The following is a 16,385-nucleotide window of genomic DNA, read 5'->3' as shown; positions in this document are numbered from 1 at the left end:
CAGAGATTAAACTATTAAGTCCTGATTAACTGTACTTCTAATTTGGTCACGGGAGTGTTTTCCATAGCTTTGGCTGTTGCCTTTCTTCATGGAGATGAGGGCTTGCTATGCCCTAAAGATGAGGAGTGCTCATACCATGCCACCAGTTCTCCTTGCTGGCAAGTTCCTTTCACATCTTTAATATCTAGCTTCTGTTGCAGGTTTTCCACATTATCCCAATCTTAAACAGGTGAATTAACTTTTATATGATGCATCCACCAATAAACCTGCTCTACATTTCCACTGAAGCCTCACCAAAGTATTCTGGTGCCTTTCTCATCTTGAAGAGCAAGATAGCATGGTAGTTATGAAAACAGATTCCATCGTAAGACAAACCAAGACACAAACACAAAGACCAAGATTTGGATTCTGAATTGATCTCAAACTAGCTGTGAGATTCTGGGTCAACTTAATTGATGTCTCTGAACCTCATTTCTCTTTGGTGTGATGGGGATATAGTATCCTGTTGGTTGGATATAACAAAGCCATGCCAAGCCTTGCCATTAGATAATATCTCAAGGACTCAGCACAGTGCCAGGGACAGAGTAACTACCTTCCCTGCCCAAATTCTGGTTACTATCATTGCTCAGTGTTTCTGTATTGCTGCACACATTTTAGGTACTCAACTGATGTTTACCTCAAATGAAGCACTGAAGGGAAGTCATGATGCATTATGACCTACTAGTGCCAGTTCAATTCCCCCCTTATCTGTAACAGCTTTGCACCAGGCTGAAAAACATTGTCCCTCTGTCCTTCTCTGACTTGGATTTCTGTATCCCTTGGGCATGCATTCAGTATGGCGTTGGTATTAATACTACCAGTGTAGAAACCAAACTGCCTGGGTACATTTGGGCCAAAATACATACTAGCTGTGAGACCTTGCAGAAGTCACATCAGCTGCTTGAACCCATTTCGTCATTTACAAAATGATGATCATGGTGCCACGCATGTATAAGGTTGCTGTGAGTATTAAATGGATAATACACGTAAAATCCTTTGTAAAGGAATGGGATTCATGTAAGTGCTCATATTATCACTAGCATTATCATCAGCATTATTCATGATTGTACTGATAGCTCTGTATAAACTTGAAGGCAAGTGTCATATTTTATATGTTTGTATTCCCTCTTAAAGCTCCTTATATTCCTAACATGTGTTATACTCTTGGGGTAACACTGGGCATGTTCACTTATCCATGGCTGATGGAGGCAGCCTTAGGGCAACTCACCATGGTGGTTTCCCTGGGACTGTTTAAGATTAGCACTGAAAGTCCTATATTCTGGAAAATCCCTCGATCCTAAGCAAATTAGGATAATTAGTCACTCTAGCAGACTAGAGGAGATTAAAGCTTACAACGTGACCTATTAAAGGATGGGAGGACAATGGCAATTAGACTCAAATGAAGAAAAGATTAAAAGAATTTGTCTATCAGGAAAACAGGCTGTGTAAGGGCAACAGCAAACCATATACTAAGTAAAACCCTGACCCCGGAAACATAAAGCAGATTATCATGTTTGTCCTGAAAAAGGCAGGAGAAAAAGGGTATCAATGCTTACTGAGTACTGAATCCTTATGTAAGTGAAACTATGTCCTTATTTTTATAAACCAGTCAAGCCAAACAAATCAACAAGAAAATATTAATTGAGCATAAGTTATGTGCAGTTTTCTGCTGTGTACCTTACATTATCTCATTTATTTTCCTTAATAATCCAATTATTATGCTTGTTAGAATACCTATTTTATAGGTTGGAATCTTGGGGTGAGCCCCAAGCATCAGTTTTTTTAAATTTCCCAAAGTGATTCCGATCCGTACCCTCCTAGAATTCCAGTTTAATTGATTTGGGGTGTGACAAGGGCAATGGAATTTTTAAAATCTTCCCAGGCATTATAGGTTGAATAGTGTTCCCCCAAATACACGTCTTCCTGGAATCCCAGAATGTGACCTTATTTGGAAATATCGTCTTTGCAGTTGGGAAGTGAAGATGAAAATGTTTGCTTTATAAATGTTAAGATGAAGTTGTATTGGATTGGAGGACTCTAAATCCAACGATTGGTATCTTTGTAAGAAGAGAGGATACACAGAGATACATATGGAGTGAAGATGGCCATGTGACAACAGAGGCAGAGATTAAGGTCATGCAGAAATAGGACAAAAATGCTAAGGATTGCCAGGCATCACCAGAAGCTAGGAAGGGGCAAAGAAGGATCCTATCTTAGAGTCTTTAGGAAGAGTGTGGCCTTGCTGATACTTCAGATTTAAACTTCTAGCCTTCGAAGTGTGAGGGAATGGATTTTCATTGTTCTAAGACACCCAGTTTGTGGAAATTCATTATGGAAGTCATAGGAAATGAATATAATAGGTAATTCTAATACTCAGCCAGATTTGAGAACTACTATTTTAGGTAGCTAACCCCAAATCACAGTAGGTCATCTTGACTTTGACTCCTTCCATCCAGGGCACAAATCCCTTTGTGGAGGGGATGTCTCTCACAGCTGTCCTCAGAAAGATAGAAATCTTACACATTAGGGAAAAGAGTTCTTTTCCCTATTGCGAAGGAATCTGAAAAGACAGGTTTTCAGATTGGGCTTTCTGTGTTCCCCTCTTTTAAAAAGATCTCATGTGCCCTCCTTGGGCACCATGGACACTCAACACTTTGGGAATCACATACCCAATCCGGGTCTGTCTCTGTAGATTTGTACCCCTTTCTTTTAGAATATTACCTCTAGGAGAATTCCAAAGAAGATATTTAAAGAGAAAAGCACAATCATTACAGTTGAGAAACTGCTCTTGAAACTTATTAGCTCGTGACTCATACTCCTGAAAGGAGCTAATACCTTAATTTCATATTTCTCTGCTCAAATGCAGACCAAGGCATAAACTGAAATGAAACTTTACACTAATGGCTTCTTAATTATACCCATCTAAAAGCAATTACCTGAGTTTTAACAGATACAAAGTTAGGGTTGATGGGACCAGCAGATGAGAAAAAAGATGAAAGGTCATCTGCAAAAAAAGATCAGTGGAGAGAAGATAAAACACAGTGAGGAGAGAGGGGGGAAAAAATCCAGAGATAAGTAAAGGTTGATAAATTCCTAATAATAGTACTGCCTGGTTTCAAAAACAAGGGTGCCCCTTTCTCCCCTAACTATTAGAAATGAGGCTAAAGAAATGTTTTATTTCAAGGTGGAAACTGACGAGATGTGAAACTTTGATACTTGAGCTACAATTACTTTATACCCTTTGTGAGCCAAAACTTACTAAATAGTAGAACCAGGATTCTAAGGCGACAGTGACTGAATACATATCCTTGGTGTGTTCTCCATGAAAAAGGAGCATATATGGCATGGGGCAGTCCACAATATTACACGCAGCTTGTGTGTGCACACGTTTGTGTGCATGCACATGCTAAGGCATGGCAGGAGATGCACCAAAATGTCTGGGCACCCTCCTTTGAGTGGGAGATTTTGATGACACTCTACCTTATGCTTTGTATCCTGATTGGATTATTTGCTATGAGCATATATTCACTGTGGATAAAAGGGAACTACTAGAAATAAACATCAGGAAAAAAACAAGCCTATCTAGTGGGGTAAAAGCAAATTATATTGATTGCATTTATCTCCATTACAAACTGAACAGACATGGACTCTAGGAGCGGGTTTGACATGCATCTCATCATAAATCAGGGTCTCAAATTGAGACCCATGGACCAGAATCCATCTCACGAGGCATATATATTTATTTAGGTTTGCACGATCATTAAACATTTTAAAATTCGGTTATCCTTTCAGTTAAATTTCTCGTATTCTGCCTCCTGGCTGTCTCTGTCTCCGTTTCGGTCTCTAGTGTGTAAGTGCACGTTCGTGCGCATGCGCGCGCGCGCGCGCGCGCGCACACACACACACACACACACACACACACACACACACGGAGTCTATTTCACTTATTTCTTTTGTCTGACTCTTGGCCCTTGGGGTTGGAGCCCCTGCTTAGATGGAGTCTTACTGTTTATTTGCCTCTTGGGGAAGAAAGTCTCTCCTTCCTCTCTCCATATACATATGGAGAGGGAGGGAGAGAGAGAGAGAGAGGGAGAGTCTTTGAAGAGAGTGAGTGATAGGACTCCAAGTCCTCAAAGATTTTCCTACTTCTCATCTCATTTTTCAATCATGTGAGTCACCTCTTGGTTTAGAATCTGTAATTTTTTTTTTTTTCAAATGCTGCTATCACACGGTCTCCATGACCAGAAACCAGCTATAGATTAAGCATCATGAACTCAATAGCGGCTTCCAGTTATTGATGTCCATTCAAAACCTTGCATTTTTGCACTGCTGCCCGATTCGGAGTTTGTAGGAAGAGCTGGTTTCCTGTCAGATAAATTTCATGCCCTAATACTGCATTTAGATTCATTTTCACTTTTGTGACAAATTCAAGAAACAAGAAATGTTTTCTATCAACAACAACAAAATTAAAAACAAAAGCTAACACATGTCAGTTGTTTCCTATATTCCCTATTATATTGACTGTTTTATCAGTGATAATTCATTTCAATTTTCAGAAGAATCATCTGTAGCAAGTATTACTCTTATTGTATAGATGAGGGCAGCAATACTGATTGGGATTACACAACCTTAAATGCTAGCAACAAAGCAACAACCTAAATTTGGTAGCAAAGTATGAACTGTTATCCTAGATTCCTGAAATGATCCTTGGACCCTGGTATGCTGGAGCACCTGGCACCAGCTTGTGGGATGTGACTGTGTGTACTCCTCAGTTCAGTGATGTCATATTGGCAGCTTGGAATCAGCAATGGTGATGGTGAGAGATTTACACCCTGGGAATTGGCACTTGCTAAAAATCAGGGCTTGCTTTTTTTTTTTTTTCCCTGTGGGAAGAGCTCCCTGTTAAACATTCATTGGCATACCACAGCTCCTAAACTAGAATGGAGTTCCTTTCGCTAATTCAGTTTTCATCAGAAGCCCTATTTATCAGGCTCATGGTTGACACCAGAGAGGAAAATGGTGCTAAAATAATCCCCAACTTCAGAAATGTACAGACTAGTGAAATCTGACATGGAAGAAAACTAAAGATCACAATATCCAACAAATACCAGGGCAAGAAGTGAAGTCACCTAGTGATGATAATAATAATAATAATAATAATAATAATAATAATAAATAATAATAATAAGGGCTAGGGATTTTATAAATAAATTATAGTTAGTAGGTAACATTCTAATAAGAATTATTCAGGGGCATCTGGGTGGCTCAGTTGGTTAAGCATCTGCCTTTGGCTTAGGTCAGGATCCTGGGATCAAGCGCTGCATTGCATTGGGCTCCCTGTGCAGAGGAGAGTCTGCTTCTCCTTCTGCCCCCCCCCTTCTCTCTCTCTCTCTCTCTCAAAAATAAATTAAAAAAATATTTTAAAAAAGCATTATTCAAATGGTTCCTACTTACTTAACTCTTTCACATAAATGCGAACTACAACTCAAATGGACATGAGCAATAAAGGACCTTTTCACTGTTGCTTTTTCGTCTGTTTTTGTTTATTTGTTACCATGATAAGTACCAAGAATTATGCACTAGCTTTTCTCCTCTGTCTGAAATGACTTTTTTCTCTCTAAATAATCAGATCTAGACTTTGAGTTCCATCTTACCTTTTAATCCTCAGAGCAAATGTTACCTCCTCAAAAAGATGCCAAGATACCCCTATAGTGACTTGTGTGTGCCTTATTCTCCTCCCCCCAAAAGGCAATATGTTGAAGTCTAACCAATCCTAGTGCCTCAGAATGGGACCTTCTTTAGAAACAGGGTCATTAGAGTGGGTGCTTACCCAATACGACTGGTATCCTTATAAAAAGGGGAACTTGGACCCAGAGACAATGTGAAGATATGGGGTAGAATGCCATGTGAGGATAAAAGTAGAAATTGTAGTGGTGCTTCTGAGAGGCAAGATATGTCAACATTTTCCAGCAAACCACCAGAAGCTAGGAGAGAGGACTGGAACAGATTCTCCCTCTCAACCTCAGAAGGAACCAACCCTGCTGACATTTTGATCTAGGACTTTGAACCCCCAGAACTGTGAGATGATAATGTCAGGTGGTTTAAGGCACTTAGTTGGTGGTATTTCATTATGACAGCCCCAGGAAATCAATATACTCTGTTTTGTGTTTATTCTACTTCTCTTCTTGTGTCCTTATTTATGTATTTTACTCCCTTTCTCTTCACACTGGAATGTAGGGGTCTCATGTTCAGTGCTATCCCTGGTTCTTGACCATGGGCTACCACCTAATATGTAATAGGCAAATGTTTTTGGAAACAATATACGAAAGTTTATTGACTCACGTAGTTCAAGGAAAGCTAGAAATACAATTTTAGGTAAGTTCGATCAAGTAACTTGATGTAACCACCAAAATCTATATTCTCCCTGTCCCTCTCCTCCTCCACAACCCCATGGATTTGGTATCAGCTTAAGCCTATGCCCAGCTTCTCCAATGGAAACCAGATGGCTTCCAGTCATCCCAGACTGTATCAGTCAAGATTTTTACTTATAAGCGAAAAGTGGCTAACACTAAAGAAATCCCCTAAAATTAGGCAGTTGATTCAAAACTCAACTGAATCAAAATTCAGTTGATTCTGGGTGATGGCAAATAGGATAGATATGTGCTCCTTGGGGCTTCAGGTGTCCACATCTAAGTAGAACAGAAGAAAGCAAGGATTTCTCAGTTGACACAGAGGAATGTCTGGAATTGACATTGCCTTCACTGGCCTGACCTGGGTGGGTCAAGGGCTCATCCTTGGCCCAATGACCCCATTCCTATGACGGAAAGCTAGGAGTGGCCAAGGTTACTCAAATAAACTGAAGCCGTGGAGACTGGAGGTGGGGCCATTGCCACCTAAAACTCAAGGACTTCTTAGAGACAGGAATGGGAAATTGGAGTCTGAGACATAACCCAAAGTGCCCAGCACATAGTCTAAACATAGTGATTTTAGTATTCTTGAGTCACTAGCCTCCACCAGCATTACATGGGTCAAACAAATAGTTACTATGTCACAACTAATGTCTTTTCTCTGTTGTTCTTCCAAGTTCTACTCTTTGAGATCCATTGCTTTGTTTACTCTTTATAACTCGAATACAAATTAAAACTGACACTTGGGTTGCTCACATCCTTTTATCAAAATGTGATGAATCATCTGAATGGATTTGGATGGATTCAAGACTTTCTACACCTCGAAAGCACCCAAATGACACTTTAAAGCTATGAAGCCCAATTTAAAAATGGACAGATTCCTGAATATAGGTCTTAGTATATAAACCAATTATTAAGCATAGCACTATCTATAATTCAGAAAGAGAGAAGGCAGAGCATTTCCTCAAATTTATTTTTTGTTATTGTTGTGGAGGGAGGATTATTCCCTTCACCAATTGGTTTCATGTTTTTTAGTTTTCTTGATTGATATTCTGGGTAAAAGCTTGAAATGAACAGAATTTCTGCTAAAAGCTGTACTTATGTGATTCTCTCAAACCACTAGCATTTAAAGGCTAGAATGCACTGGTTTCTAGGGTATAGAATAAAAGGATTTAAGAACACAATTAGTAACTTGTTCCAGCAATTAGAGCTGAGTTTAATTACAAACCAACCTCTTGATAGACCATTTGACAGTCAGTGCAAAGTGAGAGAAAGAGATCAGAAAACTGCTAGAAGCAGCAGCAAAAGAACTTTTCCATATATTTATTTTTGCTCACATTATCTTCAGGCCCAGTGTTGTTGCTTTTGCAAAGGAAAAGGTACAGATTTTGTTCTTTAAAATGTTTTATTTTTTTAACTTGGCAACAGGGTTTTATTTTTGCATTCTTTCTCTTCTACACGAGAACCAAGCTGCCATCCTGGATTTACGCTCATCTGACATTAATGGGACCCAGTGGGTTTCCTCTCCAACCCCAAAGACATGTCTGTCTTAGCACGGAGGAGGGCACCAAGCATGCTCAGAACCTAAAATGTTAAACATAATGGGGCTTAGAGATCACCTGGTCTAACTCAAGCAGATTGTAGATGTGCATGCCTGGGTTCTGAAGAAGGTGTAACACACTCAAGATCAGAGAGAGAAGTGGGAGCCAAGACCCCAACACGAGTTCTATCAGCTAAGTGGAACAAAGTCCACTCTTTGGAACAAAGAAAAGGTTTATCCATCCTGTGGTTGCACTGGAGCAATTTATTTTCTTCCTGTTAGCATTTCAAAAATGGAGACCTCAAAAAGATAAATAGGAGACCATTCTTTCAACGCTGCATATTTTCCCTTAAGTACCAGGACTCAGATCCATTTACTGGGCGTGTTACACTGCTAGAGCTTTATGCAGAATCGTGCTGGCCACATGCATAGAACCAATTACATTACAGGGAGAACTGAGCAGAGCAGGAGAAAACATGTGGTTAAGAATTAGGATTGGCACAATGCCCTATTCTATTTACCAGCCATAAGTAAGTAAGCCTTGTCACCTCAATCATTTTGCTTCTCCTGACTTCTGAATGGGCATCCTAATGTCTTATCCAATATTGCATTTACTCAGCAAACATTAATGAGTACCTACTATGTGCCAGAAACTGTACCAGGTTCTAGAAATATGGTGGGAAGCAAGCAAAGTTCCTGATCTCACAGAGTTTATATTATAACAAGGTAGACATGTAAGCAGAGGATGAAAATGAGGGAGAGTCATGCAATAACGCAGAGGAAAGCTCTCAGAGCTGAGGGATAACCACTAAAATTTTCCCGAGTCTCATCTAACACAGAGAAAGAAAGCCGTAATTTTTTACAAGGATCAAATGCCTACCATCTGAAATAACAATAAGAAAGTTGTAAACACCTATGCTAATAATATACTGTGTTACTTTTATTAATGGGAACCGTGTTCTGTTAAGATTATATATGAGTGATTTATAGTTTTATGACTTTTTCCCAATATTCTAAGGTAAATGTATAATGCCTTTATAATTTCTTTTAAAAGTTATTAAAAAATATGAAATCCGGACCCAGTGAACACTGTGTTTAGGAGAACAGACTTATAAATGACAGGCTGGGTTCAAATCTTGACTCCACTGTTCGCTGGCTTTGCAATTTTACAATAATTGTTATTTAAATCTTGCAGATTCAGTTTCCTCCTCTGTAAAAAGTGGTTAGAAAATATGTACCCCAGAAGGGCCCGAGAGGACTTAATTATATTCTGAAAGTCAAGGACACAGCACAGTGGATGGGTCTGGGAAGGGCTCAGTAAATGTTAGCTCTTACAGTGTAATAATTAGGACGGTGTCATCATTTGTCCCCATTTCTCCTATAACAATGAACTTTACTCCTATAGAAAAAGTGCCCATTAGCCAAGAAACTTTGTAGAATAATCATCATTCTCAACTTGCTTTCTAACGAAAATACCAAAGCAGGTCCAATTCAGAATGCAGGTTTGAACTGAGCCACCATCCAGTCCCTGCTTCTGCTGCCAAATAAGAGACAGAATAGAAGGGCCTCTGACACATTCCCCACATTTAGTCCAATCGCTCACTACACTAACCCCTTATTGTGTGTAGCACTCTACGACTGCCACAGTGAGAAGGTCCTTTACATTAGTCTATGTCCTTGCAGGGTGAGGTCAGGTAGAGTATACAGACCTCATGATTTCCAGGGCAGCACTCTTGGCCCCTACCTGGAATGTCAACATTCACATAAGAAATGACAGGCCTCTTACTAATAGTGGTCATATTTCATAGGAACATATCATAATCTCTTGGAAGAACAAAATATACAATTACAATCAACTCCCAAAGAGTACATTACATACGTTATGTTCAGACTACGCTTCCTGCTAAAAATAAGGCAGGCTTAGAGCCCTAACGGTCTACTGCTATTCATAGGGACCTGGCTCTCGTGAGAAGAGTTCTTTATAGATATCAGGTCATGGATTGCTTTGAGAATCTAATTAAATTCATGGGTGCTGGACAGTTCCCCAAAATGCCATATTGACCATATTGCACAAGATCACCAGAGATCAGGATCCCTACAAAAATAACCCTGGCCCCTAGTGTAATAATTTCATGCTTGGTAATATCTTGATTGTCCACTGTCTTTGGCTCCTTTACTGTTTATGGGGTCGCTTGACCCAATCTTTCAAAAGATTGGGTTACTTTTAGCCTGGTAGATTCCTAGAACAAAGAAGGAATATAAGAAGGTCCTCCCTTGCTCCCCACCTTCCCTGCTTCTTCAGCATTTTTTGCCAAGGCTCCCAAGTTCCCCAAAGGTTCTCCTGAATCATGAAATCTAGACAGATTATTTGAGCTAAGCCTAGAGACATTAGATTAAGTGAGAGGGAAGTCAGGTGGCCACACAGCTTCTTCCCCCTTCATTCAAATGAAGTTGTGTTGGAATGACAAACACCGCTTCCATCAAATATCTCTGCTTAATCTACTACACATTTTGTACCAATTTTATTTAATCTAATTAAGGTTATATATTATCTGGTGGATACAAAATAAAAAAGTTTAACTCCTGTCCTCCTTCAGTTTATAGGTAAATTAAATTATTCATTATCACTAGTAAAATTGTTTTTGCATTTAATTAATATATTGATAATGATGTCAAACATTGATTGAGGAACCAGAATATGCAGACATTGTTTAAGAGACTCCACAAAGTAACTCCAAGAAGTGGGTTTTGTCATTTTTACATCTGATAAGGAAAATGAGGCAAAAATAGGGTAAACAACTTGCTCAAAGTTACACATCTAAATAGGCAAAAATTCTGTTTGAATCCAGTCCTTTGTTTTAAACCACTATATTCTTTCCACTCCCCCATATTAAGATATCTTTTTAGGCAAGATTAAATTCTTTAATTTACCACAATAATCTTGGGTTTAAAAAAAATTAAATTTTAGTTAGTTTGACATTCAGGGCAATGTTGGTTTCAGGAGTAGAATTCAGTGATTCAACACTTAGATACAAGAGCCAGTGCTTATCACAACAAGTTGGACTATAAGCTCTATTATAAGTATCTCCACGCAACAACAAAGAAACTATGTTTTAGACTGTTAAAGGACTTACACACAAATTTAACCAGCACTAAGTACGCACTCAGAATTCAAACACCAAAATCTAGGATCTTGGCTTTGAGGACACACACATCCCCCAGCTGGGGAAAAATATGCAAAGAAAGTTTATTCACCATCACCAAGTGGGATTTGTTCCTGGACTTCAAGGGTAGCTCAATATTTACAAATCAATCAACACAATATATCACATTAATAAAAGAAAGGACAAGAATCATAAGATCCTCTCAATTGATGCAGAAAAAGCATTTGACAAAATACAACATCCTTTCTTGATTAAAACTTTCCACAGTGTAGGGATAAAGGAAACATATCTCAATATCAGAAAAGCCATCTATGAAAAGCCTACAGCAAATATTCTCAATGGGGAAAAACGGAGAGCTTTTCCCCTGAAGTCAGGAACACAGCAGGGCTGCCCACTCTCACCACTATTGTTCAACATAGTACTTCAACATATTGTACAACACAGAAGTCCTGGCCTCAGCAATCAGACAACAAAAAGAAATAAAAGGCATTCAAATTTGCAAAGAAGAAGTCAAATTATTACCCTTCGCAGATGACATGATACTTTATGTTGAAAACCCAAAAGAGTCCACCCCAAAATTGCTAGAGCTCACAGGAATTCAGTGAAGTGGCAGGATATAAATCAATGCACAGAAATCAGTTGCATTTCTATACACTAACAGTGAGACTGAAGAAAGGGAAATTAAGGAATCGATTCCATTTACAAGTGTATCAAAAACCGTAAGACACCTAAGAATAAACCTTGCCAAAGAGGTAAAGGATCTGTACTCTAAAAACTACAGAACACTTATGAAAGAAATTGAAGAAGACATAAAGAGATGGCAAAACATCCCATGCTCATGGATTGGAAGAATTAATATTGTAAAATGTCCATGTTACTCAGAGCAACCTACACATTCAATGCAATCTCTGTCAAAATATCACTGACATTTTTCACAGAACTGGAACAAATAATCCTAAAATTTGTATGGGACCGAAAATACACCAAATAGCCCAAGGGATGTTGAAAAAGAACACCATTGCTGGGGACATCGCAATGTCTGACTTCCAGCTCTGTTACAAAGCTGTGGTCATCAAGACAGCATGGTACTGGCACAAAAACAGACACATAGACCAATGGAACAGATTAGAGAACCCAGGAATAGACCCTCAACTCTATGGTCAGCTAATCTTCAACAAAGCAGGAAAGAACATCCAATGGAAAAAGAACAGTCTCTTCAATAAATGGTGCTGGGAAAATTGGACAGCCACAGGCATAAATATGAAACCAAATTGGACCATTCACTTACACCATACACAAAGATAAACTCAAGATGGATGAAAGATTTAACGTGAGACAGGAATCCATCAAAATCCTTGAGGAGAACACAGACATAAACCTCTTCAACCTTGGCCACAGCAACTTCTTGCAAGACAGGTTTCCAAAGGCAAAGGAAACAAAAGTGAAAATGAACCATTGGGTTTTTATCAAGATCAAAAGCTTTTGCACAGCAAAGGAAACAGTCAACAAAACCAAAAGACAACCGACAGAATGGGAGAAGATACTTGCAAATGACATATCAGATAAAGGGTTAGTAGCCAAAATCTATAAAGAACTTCTCAAACTTAACACCCCAAAAACAAATAATCTAGTCAAGAATTGGGCAGAAGACATGAACAGATGTTTCTCCAAAGAAGAAATACAAATGGCCAACAGACACATGACAAAATGCTCAACATCACTTGTCAACAGGATATACAAATCAAAACCACAATGAGAAACCATCTCACACCAGTCAGAATGGCTAAAATTAACAAGACAGGAAACAACAAATGTTGGCGAGGATGCGGAGAAAGGGAAACCCTCTTACACTGTTGGTGAGAATGCAAGCTGGTGCAGTCACTCTGGAAAACAGTATGGAAGTTTCTCAAAAAGTTGAAAATAAGGCTACCCTACAACCTAGCAATTGCACTACTAGGTATTTACTCCAAAGATACAGACATAGTGAAATGGAGGGGCATTTGCACCCCAATGTTCATAGAAGCAATGTCCACTATAGCCAAACTGTGGAAGGAGCTGAGATTTCTTTCAACAGATGAATGGATAAAGAAGATGTGGTTCATATATACAATGGACTATTACTCAGCCATCAGAAAGGATGAATACCTATCATTTGAATTGATATGGGTGGAACTAGAGGGTATCATGCTGAGTGAAATAAGGTAATCAGAGAAAGACAATTATCATATGGTTTCACTCATACGTGGAATATAAGAAACAGTGCAGATCATCATAAAGGAAGGGAGGGAAAACAGGATGGGAAGAAATAAGAGAGGGAGACAAACCATGAGAGACTCTTAACAATGGGAAACAAACTGAGGGTTGCTGAAGAGGAGGTGGGTGGCAGATGGGTATGATGGTCGTTAAGGTGGGCATGTGATGTGATGAGCACTGGGTGTTATATGCAACTGATAAACTGCTGAAGACTACATTTGAAACTAATGATGTATTATATGCTGGCTAATTGAATTTAAATTTAAAAAGTATAACATAGGAAATTAGGATCCAAGATCAGTAACTGAATGATAATGATTTTTCCAGGTGGTTAAGGGATTATGGTAAATATTTGGAAATCTGGAGATCCAAGGTCTAACCAAGGCCCTGCCTCTATTGCTACCAGTACTTTCTTAAGTAGAAAATTTTGGACATTAAGTGTACCTGATGGGCGAGCACCAATAATTACTCTTGTTCTAACACAGCCAAGATCTCAGGATTCACTAGTTTGTCCCTACAATGACTAGCCTCAGACTGATCTCTCTTCTAAGTTCTTTTGTTGATTTTTGCTTTGCTTGCCTTCGTTTCCATCCTGGTTGATAAACTCTCCATAGTTGCTTCTCATCTGTCAGCACCAGGAGGGAAGGAGAGGAGTCACTGTCTAAAGGAGAAGGAAAGAGATAGGTAGATAGATAGATGACAGACAGACAGATAGATAGATAATAGATTGGGACAAACAGTGAGGGAGAGAGATGGAGAGAGGGAGAAGTGAGAGGGTGGGAGAGAGACAAAGAGAGGGAGAGAGGGAAGGAGAGAGTTTTGGGGTTGGGGATAAGTCTCTGTGTGTGCAGTTTGGAAAAAGTAGACGAGATTGCCATTTTTATGGTTTATTTATAGCCTCTTAAATTTTAGTTCTTTTCATTCTTTTCTGATGGCAGAAGTCCTTACTTTGAAATCTGCAACGATATTAATGAAATGGTAAAATTTTTATTTGTATCCAAGGGGAAAAGGGATTGCAGGAAGACTGAGAGACACTGTTCTAGGGCAGCATTCCCATCTTTGCTCCCAATCTACAGCTTCACCTGGTTGTGTGCATCTGTCCTTCCCCTTAGCCCTCACAGAATTCTGTGCCCACATACGGGCCCCTCAAGCCTCACAAAGCAAACTGTTTGTGGTATCAATGACATCCTCAGGTCTTCTTGAGATTATGTCTTGGCTCTTGACTGTTTCAGGTACTGGTGTTTGCAGTGAGGGAGGCTGACAGTAGCAGAGGCAGTAACAATCTGAAACATGTGATTCCCAAGCAACCACACCAGCACTTATCTCACCTAAGCTTTGAAAAAAATCTGGACTTTCATGTCCTATCAGATTTATCATTCTCCATGTGGTCTATTATTCCTCCAGACAGATCTTTTTGTTTGAAAAAAGACTCAAGGGGCAGTTTTCAGGTTGGATAAGGAATTGGTCTGACTTCCATTTTGTTCCTCATAATCTATGTAAAGTCTTGCATGGGTTAATGTGACATAGATGTGCTATTTGCATAATCTCCTGCAGGTATTTTTGTCCACCTGTGTGAAGTGTAAATGCACACATTTGTCCTAAGATGATCTCTTTTCAACATTTTTATTCATTTTCAAGTGGGCCAGGAATGGGGAATATTATGAAATATATTCTACTTATATTTTCTGGTAGAGCTTAAATTATCCCTTCTACCAAAGTTCTGTGATTGTCATGCCTCTGCTGCCATATGGAAATAAGTACCATTTCTCTTGTTGAGAGCACCTCTTAAGTTTCATCTGCAATATGCATTATATCATTAACGCACATCATTTCTTTTACAGGATTTAAAGTTCTTCGAGGGCAAAAAAACTGGCTGCTAACTTCTCCTACTTATTTCCTGATCACAAGACATGTGCAACAATGGGGCTCATTGTTGGTTCTATAATGATAATAATTACACTGACCTTATTTGCACCTTGCATTGTCTTATTAATTTGACTTTTATCCTTTCCTTGCTCTTCTCAAACTACAGAAGCCATATTTGCTTTCTGGATCAGGAAGGTAGGGGTGAAAGAAATTAATATGACAAATCAGCTAAGCCCAGTGAACCATGCAGCATGCTTGCTATCATGCTATTTCTTGGGACAAGTGAAGTGGAGTGGTCAAAACAGGCTCTGGAGCCTCACTGCCTTGGTCTGAAATTAATTCAACCAGGTATTAAATGTGTGGCCTTGTCAAATCATCTAACCTCTCTCTACTTCACTTTTCCCATCTGTAAAATGAGGACAATAAAAACGCCCACTTCGTTAGTAGCTAAAAGGATTAAAGGAAAAAAAATTATGTAAATTGGTTGGAATTGGTGCTCGGCATACCAAAAATACTAAACAAATATTAGCCAGTGTTATTTTGTCCTACTGCAATATTGTGAGTTAAATGTTTCCATATTAATACCACCTATAAATGATACAGCTAAAACTGAAGACACATGAAGGAATGTAATTAGTAAGTGGTAAAACCAGTGCTTAAACTCAGTTCTTTAGATTGGTAATAAGTATGATGAAGAAGGAATTGAGAATAACCACATGATTCACTGGGTGTTCAGTATGTGCCCAGTAATGTGCTAAACGCTCTACAGGCATTATCTCATGTGACATGCAATGACAAAAATGAAGTAGTTTCTATCATTGTCCAAGTTCTATAAATGGTGACCCCTTGATTCAGAAAGGAGACATACCTGTCAAAAAAGTGGTAGAGTGAGGAACTAAAGCAGATGTGTCTGATTCCAAAACCACATACTTTGCTTCAACTCTACCTAAGAGCTGGGAATCCATTTCTTGTTCTAAGAAGCAAGGGTTTCCAATGATAGTGTGTGCATCTGGGAGTGGGGCTGGCAAAAGAATGAATATAGACAGCATTCTGAAAGAGAGTCATTTATAAGTGAGATTACAGAATCTGTTTGAAGATTCCCCCAGAGGACACGTT

Source organism: Lutra lutra, chromosome 13, assembly GCF_902655055.1.
Source record: "Lutra lutra chromosome 13, mLutLut1.2, whole genome shotgun sequence".
NCBI classification, from domain to species: domain Eukaryota; kingdom Metazoa; phylum Chordata; class Mammalia; order Carnivora; family Mustelidae; genus Lutra; species Lutra lutra.
The sequence above is the reverse complement of the archived record's forward strand: the minus strand, read 5'-3'. Positions refer to the sequence as shown.